Source organism: Plecotus auritus (assembly GCF_963455305.1).
Source record: "Plecotus auritus genome assembly, chromosome: X".
NCBI classification, from domain to species: Eukaryota; Metazoa; Chordata; class Mammalia; order Chiroptera; family Vespertilionidae; genus Plecotus; species Plecotus auritus.
In genome coordinates this window covers 9,687,445-9,699,674 of record NC_137784.1, presented here as the reverse complement: position 1 = coordinate 9,699,674, position 12,230 = coordinate 9,687,445, and the positions used below count along the sequence as shown (strand labels likewise).

Below are 12,230 nucleotides of genomic sequence, written 5' to 3'. Positions count from 1 at the left end.
AAAACGGATAAAATACAAAACAGCATACAAATTAACAAAAGGATGGTTTAAAAGTAAACACCTCTAGGTGTTCTGGGGATGCTGGAAAACATTAGTGGGGGTCTAGACGGTAAGAACAAAGAAAGAAACAATATAACAAAACAAAGAATGTGTTCCTACCAAAATATCACATTACTTTATGTTCTCTGTGCAATTTAAATGACTTTTTTTTTTAAGTTCTTAAATATTTGTCTGCCCTGGCCAGTGTGGCTGCTGGTTGGATTATCCTCCATGCACTGAAGGGTGGCTGACTCCATTCCTGTCAGGGCACATACCTAGGTTTTGGGTTCCATCCTTGGTCGGGGTGCATATAGGAGACAGCCATATGTTTTCTCTCTCACGTTGATGTTTCTTACTCTCCCCACCCCCTCCCTTCCTCTCTCTAAAGTCAATTTTTAAAAAGTCCTTAAATGAGCTGTGCAATAGTAAAGTAACTGACCAAATTCTTCTGGATTATTTTTTAAAATCTGTCACGGAAGAAAATGTCAGTGTTGTTATAACTCTTACAAGGTACCCACTCTAAAGAAAATTGACAAAGTTTTAATTTTTCCACCTAAGTAATTATTTCTACATTTAATATGTCATGTCAAGCTGAGTTTTGTTTCTGTTAGGCAACAGAATTATATATTTCTGCTTTCAGTATAAGTAATAGCAGATCTTTTCCCCATAAAATTTGCTATGAAGTTGTTAGAATTTCAAGCTTGTTGTTTGCAAAGTAAATAAAACAAAATATATATGATTTGAAAACATGTTTGAGTTAGTCTTTTAATATATTCAATCCTACGATTGTGTATAACTCAAATAAAAGTAAACTTCTATGCAATGAGAATCATGAAAGTATAAACATGTATATGAAAAATGCTTAATTTTACCAATTATCTCATGAGAAAAACGTTTAAGTGATATATATTTATATGAAAAATGCTTGGTTTTACTAATGATCTTTAAATGTACATTTTTTTCTTTTTATACACTTTTACCAACTTTTTCCTATTTTCCCACCCCCCCACCACCCACCCAGCCCTTGGCAACCACTTTTCTACTCTCTGTTTCTATGGGCTTGACTTTTTCGTTTTAGATTCCACATATATGATACCATGCAGTATTTGTCTCTCTCTATTTGGCTTACTTCACTTAGTATAATGCTCTCAAGATCTATCCATGTTGTCACAAATGACGGGATTTCCCTCTTTATTGGGCTAAAATAATATTCCATTGTATATATTTACCACATCTTTTTTACCCACTCATTCCCTGGTGGAAATTTAGGTTGCTTCCAAACCTTCCCTATTGTAAATAATGCTGCAATGAATATGGAGGTACAGATATCTCTTCAATATCCTGTTTCTATTTCCTTTGGATTAAATACCCAGAACGCGGGATTGCTATATCATGTGGTAGTTCTGTTTTTAACTTTTTGAGTAATCTCCACAGTGTTTTCCATAGTGGCTGCACCCATTTACATTCCCACCAACAGTGCACACATTGTTAATCGCTTTTCTTTTTTCACAAAAGCCATTTTTACAGGTGTGAGGTGATATCTCATTGTGGTTTTGATGTGCATTTCCGTGATAACTAGTGATGTTGGGCACCTTTTCATCTACCTGTTGCCCATTTGCATGTCTTTTTAAAAAGTACATTAAAACAATTTATCCAAACACTTATCATCTAATAATTGCCAGCTAAGAGATTCTAGAGAGATAAATACAAGAAAGATACAGTCCCTGCTTTTGAGAATCTTAAGAGTCTACAAAAAGGGAAACAGGCGTGTTAACAAGTGAATACTAACGTTATGTGGATACCAAATTAGAAATCTGTATATTGTTCTACAGATTCCAAAGAAGGGAAGGTTCCAAATCTACCCAATGGGCAGGACGGGCTTTCTTTTATTTATTTTTTTTCAATATATTTTTATTTTTTGAAGGGAGAGGGAGAGAGAGATAGAAACATCAATGATGAGAGAGAATCATGGATCAGCTGCCTCCTGCGCGCCCCACACATTGATCGCGCCCCACACATTGATCGGCTGCCTCCTGCGCGCCCCACACTGTGGATCCAGCCCGCAACCCCTCACCCCGGGAATCAAACGGAAGGGAACGGTGACCTCCTAGTTCCTAGATCCATGCTCAACCACTGAGCCAGGCCAGCTGGGCGAGGATGGGCTTTCTTAAGGACGTACACCCTTTTCTGTCTTCAAAGATGTGCAAAAATCAATGTTAGATTAGTGTGTGGGACTCAGAGTGGGTGATTCAACTGAACTCCAGTTGAATCAGCAGAAGCAAAGATGTAGGGTAAGATATAGTAAGGTGTGTTCAGATAATTATGAAAAGCTCATTTGCCTGGTATTGAGGTAGAGGAAAGGAATAGAGTGAGATAATTGGAACAGGTAGTCATAGGTCAGAGCTGATAACTCTAAACTTTACCTCATAGGGACTCATAAGATTCAGACTGGCTGTTAAGGTCAATGTTTGCCATTATTCCCTTCTCCGCATCTACGCCTTGAGTAGTCCCCTCCCCCTCTGACTCCGGCCCTGGCCTCGTGGCTTGCTTTGGAAAATGGAACAATTACAAATATGAAACTTGAAAAGTGTTCGCACTTTGGAAAAGTTCCGAGCCTCGCCCCTCACTTCGCTGCCCAGCCGTCTGGCCCCACCAACCCACGACCTGCCCACTCACAACTTACCGGCAAATCTGCCCAGCTCCGCTCTTGAGGGCACCATGTCTGGTTCCTCCAACGCCGTCACCGCTATGAGCCCTGGCCTTTGGGGCTCAACCGTTAGAGCGTCAGCCCGCGCACCAAAGGGTCAAGTGTTTCATTCCGGGTCAAGGGCACAACGGTTGCAGGCTAGATCCCAGCCCCCAGGTGGGGAATGTGCAGGAGGGCGGCAACCAATAAATGTCTTTCTCTCTCCTTCTCTCTCTCAAATCAATGGAAAAAAAATATCCTCTGGTGAGGATTAACAGGAAACAATAAAGAAAGAAAGTGGTTCAACAGCTCTGTCTGGAGCTAGGCAGATGCAGATTTGAAACAATTCTGTCTGCAGACTTCTCAAAATGACCCCCTGCCTACTGAAGTATCTTCAGAGAGAACCAATCCCTGCAGACCCCAGAAAGTCTGTTCTTTTTTGTAACAAAATGAATCTTTGAAGGCGTTCTAAACCACTTCTCTTGAGCTGGTGCAGAGAGCTCAATTTGAAGCCTGTGCAAAAAGCTTACCCTATAACATGTGCCATACTATACAAACTTCTGCTTTTGTCAGTCCTTAACATCTACCTCTCTGAAATTTTCATGAATTTCTATTTCACAAGGATAATTATTTTATATACACTGGCATCAGCCTACAAATAAAATAGTATTAAAAAAAAAAGAAAAGGAAAAGTGTTTGCACTTTGGAGCTCTTCCTAGGAACCATGCAGCCATCACTATGTGATTGAGTCCAGGCTAGCCTGTTGGAAACACATGACCAGTTACCCCGATTGCCCTAGCCAACACCAGCACCCACTCCAGACATGTGAGTGATGCCATACTAGACCAATAGTTTCTCTTAATACATACTCATTAAGGGAAATCAGAAGAAAAAAAGAAACAGGTCACTTATAGTTGTACTACCTAAATATAGCCATTATAACCTTTTTAAAGGATCTCTATTTCCAATCTTTTTCTCTGAATGGATTTCTTTTCTATAAGGTGATAATAATTCTATATGGACAATTTTGCACTGTGCTTTTTCTTTTCTTTTCTTTCTTAAATATATTTTTATTGCTTTCAGAGAGGAAGAGAGAGGGGGAAGGGGAGGGGGAAGGGAAGAGGGAAAGGGGCAGGGGAGAGAGAGATGGAGATGGAAATAACAATGATGAGAAAGAATCATTGATTGGCTGCCTCCTGAATGCCCCCTACTGGGGATCCCGAAATCCCAGCATGTGCCCTTGACCAGAATCGAACCTGGGACCACTAAGCCCGCAGGCCAAAGTTCTATCCATTGAACCAAACCAGCTGGGTCTGTGCTTTTTAAATTGTATTTTTAAAGTAGGATTTTTTTCATTTTTACTCTTCAAAACTACCATCTTTAATAGCTGGATAATAGTCCATCTAATGAATGAACCACAATTTAACTGTTGTTGAGCAATTAGGTATATACCACAATGAACCTGCAAAAGCATAAAGCTCTTTTCCTATTTCAGATTCTTTCCTTAGAATATTCACATTAACTAATTGGATCAAAGGATATGAATATATTTTAGAGCCATTACATATTGACAACTATTACAAAGGATTTCATACTAATTTACACACCCATCAGCATATTCTGAGTATCCATTTCACCAAAGCTTCAAAGGCCCAATGCAGTTTTTGTTGTTCATTTTGTTTTGTTTTCCATCTTTGTTATTTGGGTGAGAAATGAATTCTGGATTCCATTTTTAAAGTTTTTTTAATATTTTCTTTATTTTAGGGGGGAAGGGAGAGGGAGAGAGAGCTACAAATATCAATGATGAGAATCATTGATCAGCTGCCTCTTGCACACCACCTACTGGGGATTGAGCCCACAACCCAGGCATGTGTCCTTGACTAGAATTGAACCCAGGACCCTTCAGTCCACAGGCCATTGCTCTATCCACTGAGCCAAACCAGCTAGGGCCTGGTTTCCTTTAATTATTTCTTCAATAATTAATAAGATTGAAGAGTTGGAAAGACATTTCTCGGTGCCTATCACAGCACTGGGTTAATAGATTTCTCAAAGTAACTTTCTTATAATCCACACAATAGCTGCTTGCAAATTTCTATAAAGGAAACTATCCAGAAGTAGCTATCTGTTTGAATCTGTGTTTGCACAGCAATTTACAAATACTGAGAGCATGTCAGTTGTCCATATCTAAAAATGGGCCTACCTATATGAGGATTAGTAGTGGGAAGCCTTAAACTTCCCCCATGCTACCTGTTGGTATTGTTAAAGACAAAACAGGGCTAAATAGCAGTAAAAGTGGTAAAAACAGATTTTATTCAACTCTACTGCAATAGAGGCCAGGCCAGCGTGGCTCAGTGATTGAGCTTTGACCTATGAACCAGGAGGTCACAGTTCGATTCCCAATTCCCAGTTGGGGCATATGCCTGGGTTGTGGGTTTGATCCCCAGTGTGGGGCGTGCAGGAAGCATCTTTCTGTCTCTCTATACCTCTCCCTTTCTCTTTGAAATCAATATAAATAAGTTTTTTAAAACAACTACTGCAATAGAGAAAGGAGACCTCATATTGAATGGGGCTTGATTCTGTATACAGCACGGGTAAGTGGGAATCTATAGCCAAGGAGTAGGATGGGATTGAGGGAGATGGCAGTGGACATGAAATTACTAAGAGGAAACATCAGGGGTAAGGAAGATTCTGGTTAAACTGACCTAACTGGATTCCTTGCTGAAGAAAAGCCAGGGTGATCAGACATCACTTAGGACAGTGGTCGGCAAACTCATTAGTCAACAGAGCCAAATATCAACAGTACAATGATTGAAATTTCTTTTGAGAGCCGAAAACTGACTTCTGCGCATGGGCCACGAAGTTTCAATTGCACTGTACGTGTGCGCCCGCATGTGGTATTTTGTGGAAGAGCCACACTCAAGGGGCCAAAGAGCCGCATGTGGCTCTCAAGCTGCAGTTTGCCGACCACTGATTAGGAGATGGTGAAGGATGTGGGACCTGATTAGATATTGAGAGGGATCAGATGTGGAGGATAGGAGATTCTGGTTAATCTGATTTAGCAAGGTTCTTGCTAAAACTGCATTTTACAAAGAAGTGCACGGATGGGCTTAGAAGAAGGTTCAGGAGCCTGATTAAATTTTGATCAAGCAAAGAATCCTTGTCAGCATCACCAGGGAATTCACACAATGTTGCTGTAATTTACAGCTGAGTACCCTAAGCCTTGGAGATTTTAAGAAACTTGCTCGAGTCCCATGGATACATAAACATTATAGAATGTAAATAGAATATCAGGGCAGGGTGGATGGGATTCCTCAGTTCACAGAACAAAACTAAAATGAAGTAGTAAAAAGAATAATATGTCATTATAAGATATTTCTCATATATCTCAGATACAACCACTTCTCAAATCTCTACTGCTGCCACTCCAGTCCAAACCACAATCATCTCACCAGCATTACCAAAGTAGTTGGTTAACTAGATCCCCTGATCCCACCCATGCTCCTCTATAGTTCCACATATCTCCTGAATATTTTAGCTATCTTCGTGTTTCCTTTTATTTTATTTTTTAAATATTTTTACTGATTTCGGAGAGGAAGGAAGAGGGAGAGAGAGCTGGAAACATCAATGATGAGAATCACTGATCGGCTGCCACACACACACACACACACACACACACACACATACACACACACACACACTGGATCAAGCCCACAACCCAGACATGTGCCCCAGCCAGGAATCGAATCATGACCTCCTGGCTCATAGGTCAATGCTCAACCCCTGAGCCAAGCCAGCTGGGCCATATTCCTTTCATACACTTGTCAGACAGGTAAACTTGCATAGATAATTCTGGTCAGCCTCCTCTCACAACCTCTCAAAGGGAAAAAGAACTAAAAGTGTGTAAGCACAAGTTGATCCATTCTCTACCCGCAGGACTCGGACCTTGCCCATGCCTGGATGAGAAAGGCAGCCTGCCCATTGTCTCAGCCCACCTTAAATTGTCTCCCTCACCCACCTTGATCAATGCCAAGCCTATCTCCATTTCATTTTTCTTTCCATAAATCGTGAGTATCTGCTATGGGACAGGTGCTGTGCTATTTGCTAGGGGCAGGACAGTAAACACGACACAAATGGTCCAAAAGCGCCTGCGCACACCCTGTAAAGCCGCCGGTGTGGCCTTGCGTTTCCCTTTTCCAGTGTCAGAGCCGCGCGGCGAGCATCTCTGGTGTCCGCCCGCAGTCATGCGATCCAGGGGTCCTCTGCGGTCTGCAGGTCTTGGGACGCAAGAAGACGGCCGCAGCCGTGGCGCACTGCAGACGGGGCAACGGCCTCGTAAAGGTGAACGGACGGACGGACGGCCCCTGGGGATGATCGAGCCGCGCACGCTTCACTACAAGCTGCTGGAACCTGTTCTGCTTCTTGGGAAGGAGCGATTTGCTGGCGTGGACATCCTAGTGTGTGTGAAGGGTGGTGGTCATGTGGCCCAGATTTATGCAATCCGTCAGTCCATTTCCAAAGCCTTGGTAGCCTACTACCAGAAATATGTGGATGAAGCTTCCAAGAAGGAGATCAACGACATCCTTATCCAGTATGACCGGACCCTGCTGGTAGCTGATCCCCGTCGCGATGAATCCAAAAAGTTTGGTGGTCCTGGTGCCCGTGCTCGCCACCAGAAATCTTACTGATGAGCTCATCTGGGTTCACCTTTATAATAAACAATGGTCGTGGGATTTAAGGTTTAAAAAAAAAAAAAAGACACAAATGGTCCTAGTATTTTGGAGCTTACAGTCTAGCAAAGGACACTGAAACACCAAGTAAATAAAGAAAAAGTTCACACAAATAAACACTAGGAAGAAAGCAGCATGTTATAGTCTATTAGAAAACAATAGAGAAGGGGCTGACTTAGGTAGTTGGCAAAGGTCTTCCTGGGAAAATGACATTTAAGCTGAGAATCTAAGAAAGAGAAGGAGGGGTGGGGTTGGGGTGTGGAGAGGCAGAAAGGGACTAAGTTCAAAAGCCATGAGGTGGAACAAAAATTGGCAAGATCAGTAAACTGAAAGCAAACCAGAATGTTCTTGGTGCACAGCAAGCATAAAATTTGCCTGAGAGGTAATCAGGAGTCCAATTACGCATGACCTTAGAGACTACAGTAAGGAGTTTGGATTTTATTCAAAGTACAATGGGAAGGTATTGAAGAGTTAATTAGGAAAGAGAAATAATCAAATATCTCTTGATGGTTTGTTGGAAATGGATTGGGATGGTTAAGGGTGACAGTGGGAAGACCAGGGAGGAGACTGTGGTTCTGGTTAGGTGAGGGATAATGGAAGTTGGAACTGGGCTGCTGGCCATGAATATGGAAAGAACTGGAGGGATCTAAAGATGTATTTTGGAGTTAGAATCAAAGGAAACTGTTTTTTTTTTATAATTTTTTTCTTGATTTCAGAGAGGAAAGGAGAGGGAGAGATAGAAACATCAGTGATGAGAGAGAATCATTGATCAGCTGCCTCATGCATGTCCCACACTGGGGATCAAGCCTGCAACCTGGGCATATGCCCTGACCAGGAATCAAACCATGACCTCCTGGTTCATAGGTCGATGCTCAACTGCTGGGCCACACTGGCCAGGCAGGAACTGCTTTTTAAAAATCCGGGGGGGGGCGGTGGGAGAGATCAACCGAAGGACTTGTATGCATGCATATAAGCACAACCAATGGACACAAGACACTGGGGGTGGGATGAGGGCATGCGACAGGGGGTAGGGGAGGCTGGGGGAAGGTCAATGGGGGAAAAAAGGAGATATATGTACTACTATGTGTAATACTTTAAACAATAAAATAAAATTTTAAAAAAATCCACTCTCACCAAATAGTAATAAACTCATTTGTTCCATCAGTAATAAAAAACATGAAATATCCCTATATCAATACTAGAGGCCCAGTGCATGAATTCGTGCATTGGTGGGGTCCCTCAGGGTGGCCTGCGGGCATCAGGCCCCAGCTGGCACCCCCAGCCTCATAGCCCTGCAGCCCTGCCTGGCACCCCACCTTGGCCTGGTGCTGCCCCCTCACCTGCTCCACCATCCCACCTGCAGGGTGATCAATTGGGCCAGGCCCCCTGCCCCGCTTCCTCAGTGCCTGGGAGCCAGGCGGCAGCCCCAACCCCCCACTCCCACCCCACCCCCCCGCTGCTGCCGCTGGTCACCATCTGCGGGGCAATCCGGCCCCCACTCACACCAGCCTTGGCCTGGAGCCGCCCGCTCACCTGCTCCACCATCTCACCATGGTCCTGCTCTCTTTAGGGTCCATCAGGGCCAGCAGCGCCTCCACTGCCGCCCACTGCCCGCACTGCGTCACCAATGCCTGCCATGTTCTGTGCCACCCCCTGGTGGTCAGCACACCTCATAGCAAGCATACGAACTCCTGGTCAAGGCTTTTATTATATAGGATGGCAAAAAATGTAGAGTGTTCTAGAAAGAAAAGTTAAGTTATATTGCCACTTGTGACTTAGATATAAAGAAATTATTCTGGCCCTAACCGGTTTGGCTCAGTGGATAGAGTGCCAGCCTGCGGACTGAAGGGTCTCAGATTCGATTCCGGTCAAGGGCATGTACCTTGGTTGTGGGCACATCCCCAGTAGGGAGTGTGCAAGAGGCAGCTGAATAGATGTTTCTCTCTCATCGATGTTTCTAACTCTCTATCCCTCTCCCTTCCTCTCTGTAAAAAATTAATAAAATGTATTTTTAAAAAGAATTTATGGTAATGTTTAATTTAAAAAAAATTATTCTGAAGGAGTTAGATGAAATGTGGTATTAAAACTCTATATGCCCCTAGCCAGTTTTGCTCAGCATTGGCCCACAGACCAAAGGGTCATGGGTTCAACTCCCTCCCCTTTACTCTCTCTTAAAAAAAATTCAATGGAAAAAATATCCTAGGGTGAGGATTTAAAAAAAAGAAATAAAGTAGGCTATAAAAAAACCTCTATATGAACTGTTGTATAAATGCCATCAGATTTGGGAAAACACATCATTCTAATTCACTTAAAATGAGAGGAAGTTATATTCAGGCACTTATAATTGGATGACTGATAACTCACAAAATGTTTGCTCATTTAAAATATTTTTAAGCCGGTTTGGCTCAATGGATAGAACATTGGCCACGGACTGAAGGGTCCCAGGTTTGATTCCAGTCAAGGGCACGTACCTTGCTTGCAAGCTCGATCCCTGGCCCTGGTCAGGGCACATTTGGGAGGCAACCAATCAGTATGTCTCTCTTACATCAATGTTTCTCTCTCTGTGTCTCTCTTCCTCCCTTTCACTCTCTCCAAAAATCAATGGAAAAAATATCCGAGGGTGAGGATTAACAAACAAAAAAAAGAAAAAGCCCTAGCCAGTTTGGCTCAGTGGATAGAGCGTCGGTCTGAGGACAGAAGGGTCCCAGGTTCGATTCCGGCCAAGGGCACATACCCAGGCTGCGGGCTCAATCCCCAGTGTGGGGTGTGCAAGAGGTAGCTGATCAATGATTCTCATCATTGATGTTTCTCTCTCTCTCCCTCTCCTTCCTCTCTGAAATAGAAACAAAAAAAAAGAAAAAAACAAAAAAAAAGAAAAAGAAAAATTGTTGATTGGATTAGATGTAGAGAAGGTAGAATCAAGAATGGCTCCAAGATTTCTGGTTGAGCAGTCACTTGTTTGTATTGACTTTTAATGAGATAAGGACAGCTGAGCAGGGCATGAGGTAAAGGTTGTACAGAGGGATTAAAAGTTCAGTTCTGATCTCCAACACTTGTTATTGCTTGTCTTGTTGATAATGGCCACTAACAGGTGTGAGGTGGTATGTCATTGTAGTTTTGATTTGCATTTCCCTAATTTCTGGTGAGGTTGAACGTATTTTCTATATCTATTGGCTGTTCATATGTCTTCTTGGAAGAGGTGTATTTTCAGGTCCCCTGCCTACTTTTTGATTGGATTGTTTGTTTGGTTTTGAGTTTTACAAGTTTTTTAAAATATATTTTGGAAATTAAACCTTTGTCGGAGCTACTGTTTATAAATAAAATAAAATAAAATAAAAGTTCAGTTCTGGAGCCCAGCCATTGTGGCTCCGTGGTTGAGTGTCGACCTATGAACCAGGATGAACTAGGAGGTCAAGGTTCAATTCCCAGTCAGGGCACATGCCTGGGTCTCGGGGCTTGATCCCTGATAGGGGGCGTGCAGGAGGCAGCCAATCAATGATTCTCTCTCATCATTGATGTTTCTATCTCTCTCTACCTCTTCTTTCCTCTCTGAAATCAATAAAAATATTTTTTTTAAAGTTCAGGCCCTAGCCGGTTTTGCTCAGTGGATAGAGCGTCGGCCCACCGACTGAAGGGTTCCAGGTTCGACTTCGGTCAAGGGCAGGTACCTCAGCTACAGGTTCAATCCCCACCTGGTCAGGACAGGTGCGGGAGGCAACTAATCCATGTGTCTCTCTCACATCAATGTTTCTATCTCTCCCCCTTCCTTCCACTCTCTTTAATAATCAATGGGAAAATATCGTCAAGTGAGGATAAATAAATAAATAAAGTTCTGGACATGTGAAGTTTGAGATGGGCTCAGTCTGCTTTCTTTGGAATTTTAATTTACTTTATTTTATTTTTCAAATACAATTATTCTGTATTAGTTTCCGGTATACAGCATACCAGTTAGAAAATCATGTACTTTACAGAGTGACCCCCCAATGTTTCAAGTACCCACCCGGCCCCACACATAGTTATTATGATATTATTGACTACATTCCCTATGATTTAATCTACATCCCCGTGACTATTTTTTTATATAAACAAAAGCCAAGTTTATTTGTTCATTTCTTGCATTTGAAGTACTCCTCGATGACATCCTTTGCCTGAGACTCTTTGCCATAGTCCTTAACCACCTCGCAACTGCAGCCAACCAGTTTTCCCTCTCTGTCGATTTTACAGAGGCCTACCCATTCCCCTAGCTTCTTGTTGTCGTCAGCCTTAATTAGGTTGGTTTGGTGTTCAGCACAAAGAGCCTCCACCAACTTGACGTACAAGCTCATCACAGTTGGATGCCAGTACACAAAGGTGGGCTTGGCGCTTGTCTAAGGCTTTGGCAGCTTCGCGAATTCCGCGCGCGAGGCCATCGGGGATGAGGGCGGTCTTCAGCGCCCTTGCAAAGCAGTGTTAACGTCCATCACCCCTCCAGCAGCAATGCCTTCCTCGGCCATGGCGCCATGGCGGTGGGTTATGGGTAGAGCCGAATCTGGAACGCACCCAAACCTCCGCCTTAGCGCAACTCCCCGGCAGCAGGGAAAGAGCCCCGTGACTATCTTTAACTACCAATCTGTACTTAATCCCTTCATCTTTTTCACCCAGTCCCCTAACTTTCCTCCCCTTTGACAAAAGTCTGTTCTCTGTTTCTATTTTGTTTGTTTGTTCTTCAGATTCTACATATAACTGAAATCATATGGTATTTGTCTTTCTCTGTCTGACTAAGTCCATCTGTGCTATCA

At 42.9% G+C, this 12,230-nt stretch overlaps 2 pseudogenes across 2 annotated transcripts; one reads left to right on the top strand and one right to left on the bottom strand.

Moving 5' to 3' along the window:
- Window positions 1-6,966: 6,966 nt before the first annotated feature.
- On the top strand, window positions 6,967-7,410 carry LOC308239696 (small ribosomal subunit protein uS9-like; annotated as a pseudogene). The gene has a single exon. The product of its transcript is annotated as a small ribosomal subunit protein uS9-like (transcript).
- Window positions 7,411-11,558: 4,148 nt separating this feature from the next.
- Window positions 11,559-11,945, bottom strand: LOC308239604 (small ribosomal subunit protein eS12-like; annotated as a pseudogene). Its single transcript has one exon. The product of its transcript is annotated as a small ribosomal subunit protein eS12-like (transcript).
- Between the last annotated feature and the right edge of the window lie 285 nt (window positions 11,946-12,230).